The sequence below is a fragment of the Jaculus jaculus genome, chromosome 3, assembly GCF_020740685.1.
Source record: "Jaculus jaculus isolate mJacJac1 chromosome 3, mJacJac1.mat.Y.cur, whole genome shotgun sequence".
Taxonomy (NCBI): domain Eukaryota; kingdom Metazoa; phylum Chordata; class Mammalia; order Rodentia; family Dipodidae; genus Jaculus; species Jaculus jaculus.
The window spans coordinates 183,377,746-183,382,177 of NC_059104.1; the positions used below are offsets into that span (position 1 = coordinate 183,377,746).

The 4,432-nt window shown below is 41.7% G+C and overlaps 1 non-coding gene across 1 annotated transcript; it reads right to left on the reverse strand.

Annotated features, from left to right (window-relative positions):
- Positions 1–3,501: 3,501 nt before the first annotated feature.
- Positions 3,502–3,670, reverse strand: LOC123459929. The gene has a single exon (XR_006636664.1). It is a non-coding gene; the product is annotated as a U1 spliceosomal RNA (small nuclear RNA).
- Positions 3,671–4,432: the final 762 nt, after the last annotated feature.

Consider the following 4,432-nt stretch of genomic DNA (forward strand, 5'->3'; position numbering starts at 1 on the left):
GAACAAAAAATATTTTAAGAAAATACAACTCAAGAAAGGTAACATGGTCAGGCATAGTATCACAAACCTTTAATTCCAGTACTTGGGAGGCCAAGGTAGGAGAATCGCTATGAGTTTGAGGACAGCCTGAGACTACATAGTGAATTACAGGTCAGCCTGGGCTAGGGCAAGACCCTACCTCAATAAAACAAAAAACAACAAAATTAAAATAGGTAGGAACTCCAGAAACAATAGCAGCCTTTAAAAAAATTGTGCAACTGTTAATCACACACTGTGGTGAGTCTGCACATAAACTCAGAGTCCATAAACGGCAGCATCTTCTCATGCACAAAGCAGGGTGCGGCAAGTGCTGTGTTGAATGAGTGACGACGCCTTCTAGTTACACAGATACCAAGAAAGCATTACATTTAATTCCAGATTTCCCTACAAAATGCCTAAACTTACAGTGTCTTGTTAATTCACCTAAACTGGATTCTACCCAAGTTAGATGTAATCTTTATAAAACACAATTCAGGGCTGGAGAGATGGCTCAGTGATTAAAGGTGCTAACTTGCAAGGTCTATCAGCCTGGGTTCAATTCTCCAGCACCCATATAAAGCCAGATGCACAAGGTGACACGTGTTTCTGGAGTTTATTTGCAGTAGCAAGAACCTTAGCTCGCTCATTCTTCTCTGTCTCTCTCTTTCTCCCCTTGCAAAAAAATACATAAATAGCTGGTCATGGTGGTGCATGCCTTTAATCCCAGCACTTGGGAGGCAGAAGTAGGAGGATTGCCATGAATTCAAGGCCACCCTGAGACTACATAGTGAATTTCAGGTCAGCCTGGGCTAGAGTGAGACCCTACCTCAAAAAAAAATAAATAAATAAATAAATAGGTAGGTAGGTACGTACGTAGATAGACAGATAGATAGATAGATAGATAGATAGATAGATAGATAGATAGATAGATAGATAAAATATTTTATGAAATAAATCACAGTTTATAATCCGTACTTCCAGATAAACTATGAATGAAATTATAGGGAATGAAATTATAGCTTTTGAAATGTAAAGAAAATTCAAGAATTTTCTAGAAAGAATATTCAAATATTTCCTGGGCATTTTTAAAATATTTATTTATTTATGAGAGAGAGACAGAAAGAGAGAGAGAGAATGAGCACGCCAAGGCCTCCAGCCACTACAAATGAACTCCAGATGCATGTGTCCTTTGTATATCTGGGTTACATGGGTCCTGGGGAATCAAACCTGAGTCCTTTGGCTTTGCAGGCAAGTGCCTTAACCACTAAGCCATCTCTCCAGCCCTTTGGCAACTTTTGAAAACATAATTCATCAGCAAAAAAAAAAAAAGAAAGAAAGAAAGAAAAAATCTATTTGAGGGCTGGAGAGTTGAAGGTTAAGGCATTTGCCTACAAAGCCAAAGGACCCAGGTTTGATTCCCAAGGACCCACAAAAGCCAGATGTACAAGGTGCTGCATGTGTCTGGAGTTTGCTGCAGCTGGAGGCCCTGGCATGCCTATTCTGTCTCTCTCTCTCTTTCTTTCTCTCTCTCTCTCTCAAATAAAATAAATTGTAAAACTCTATTTAAGGGGCTATAGACATGGCTTGGGGTTCAGTGTGCTTCCTGAACAAGCATAAGGAAGCCTGAGACAACAAGGTCTGAACCTCTAGAATCCATGCAAAGAGCTGGGCTTGGCCACACATCTGTAACCCGTCTTGTTGAGGAGAAGAGACCTGTGCAAGAGACTGTAGTAAGGAAAAACAGGAGGGTGAATGATAGAAGGAGACACCTGATGTTATTCTTTGGGCCCTGCAGGAAAGCCCACAGGGTTCCATAGGCAAGTGCATATTCATGAATGCATCAAACACACACACACACCACTATACATACTATGCACATGAAAAAAAAAATCTAAGGTTGGAGAGATGGCTTAGCAGTTAGGGTACTTGCCTGCAAAGCCTAAGGGCCCACGTTCAACTCCTCAGAACCCATGTAAGCCAGACACACAAGGGGGTACATGCCCCTGGAGTTCATTGACAGTGGCTGGAGGCCCTGGCGTGCCCATTCTCCCTCCCTCCCCCCCCTTTCTCTCTCTCTCACAATAAATAAATAAATAAAACATTTTTAAAACTTATGTGACATGAAGCAAACAGAAACTAAAATTATCTAGATTTCATCCCTTCTGCTCATAAATCAAAGTAGTGGAAATTGTCCTATATAATATTATGAAAACATAGAAAAGTCAAATTTTCCAGTCAGATGCCTAAATTCTTCATTAATATCTCTTGTTAAATACTGCCTTCTCCTTATGGTCTTCTTTTAAAATAAAAGCTCTTAAAAGAATGACTAGCCCCCCTGACCACTTCTAACTTCCTGAAGCTAAATAACATCAATCAAATAAAAGCACTGGGTGTCTGACAGGGTGGCATCATTGGAGGAAGAAAATGGACCAGGGAGATAATCAAGAATGAGAGTGCCTGGGCAAGAAAAGATAAAATAATAGGTCATTAACATCACTCTCTCCCGCTTACCAAATCAGGTCCTCTTCTCTACCAGTTAACTCAAATGTTATTTCCTTTATCCCTCATCTACCTATATTCTGGCACAACCACACTTTTCTTCTGCTTGCTCTCTAGGTGTGTTAGTCTCTGCTGTGGTAAAGAACTTCACCCCTGGGCTGGAGAGATGGCTTAGAGGTTGAGCGCTTGCCTGTGAAGCCTAAGGACCCCGGTTTGAGGCTCGGTTCACCAGGTCCCACGTTAGCCAGATGCACAAGGGGGCGCACGCGTTTGGAGTTCGTTTGCAGAGGCTGGAAGCCCTGGCGCGCCCATTCTATCTCTCTCCCTCTATCTGTCTTTCTCCCTGTGTCTGTCGCTCTCAGATAAATAAATAAAAAATGAGCAAAAAAAATATATTTAAAAAAAAAAAAGAACTTCACCCCTGTGGTACAAGTAATGCATGCAAGGCCTGGTGCATTCTTGGCAAGTACACAGGCAAGTACCACTGCGGCACAGCCTACCCTACTCTTACTCTTTCAAGCCTCCTTATGCTACTTCTTTCATTCAAGCACACAGAAGATTATTCCAAAAGTGAAGTTTAGGCTAGAGAGATGGTTTAGTGGTTAAGGAGTTTGCCTGCAAAGCCTAAGGACCCAAGTTCAAGTCCCCATTACCCACATAAACCAGATTCACAAGGTGGCACATGCATCTGGAGTTCGTTTACAGTGGCTGGGGGTCCTGGTGTACCCTGTCTGTGTGTGTCTCTCTGTCTGTCTGTCTGTCTCTCTCTCTCTCTCTCTCTGATAAATAAATAAAATTTTAAAACTAGTAAAGTTAATCCACAGATTTTATTTTTGTTGTTGTTGTTGTTTTTGAAGTAGGGTCTCACTCTAGCCCAGGCTGCTGGCCTCACACTCACAGCAATCCTCCTACCTCTGCCTCCCAAGTGCTGGGATTAAAGGCACCACCACTACACCCAGCCAATCCACAGATTCTTTTTTTTTTTTTGAGACAGTGAATATGCAGTCTCCCACTAACACAAATTATACACTTGAATTTCGAATTTCCTGAAATTGGGGGAATTTCAGGGGTCAACACATTCAGAGTGAGATGGCTAGGCCACACTGGGAAAGCTACCTTCTTGATCATGACATCTCCCCTGCCAGATATGCATAATCCATAGATTTTTTTTTTTTTTTTTTTTTTTTTTTTTGGTTTTTTGAGGTAGGGTCTCACTCTAGCCCAGGCTGACCTGAAATTCACTATGGAGTTTCAGGGTGGCCTTGAACTCACGGCAATCCTCCTACCTCTGCCTCCCGAGTGCTAGGATTAAAGGCATGCGCCACCACGCCCGGCCATAGATTTTTTTTTAATCTGTATTTTTCTTTTATTTTTAAAGGCAAGGTCTCACTGTAACCCAGGCTGATCTGAAATTCATTCTGTAGTGCAGGGTGGCCTCAAATTCACAGAGATACTCCTACCTCCACCTCCTGAGTGCTAGGATTATAAGCATGAGTCACCACACATAGCTATCTCTTTTTTGCTATTTTTATTTATATATTTGCAAACAGAAACAGAAAGAACATTGGTGGACCAGGGCCTCTTGCTGCTTCAAACAAACTCCAGATACATGCACCATTTTCCGCATCTCACTTTAGATGGGTACTAGGGGATCAAAGCCAGGCTTTCAAGTTTTGCAAGCAATGCCTTTAACAGCTGAACCATTTCTCCAACCGCCATTTAACTTCTATTGGCAATTTTATACTTTGTACATAATGAATTTAGATTATAATTCCCTCACATTACCTTCTCTTGCCCCCCTCCCCAGCCCTCTTCTACTGAACCCTTTCTTTTTCTCAATTAGTCCCTCGTCTACTTGCATGTCTTTTTTTCTTTTTCTTTGTGTGTGTGACCTACTGAGTTCAATTAGGATTGC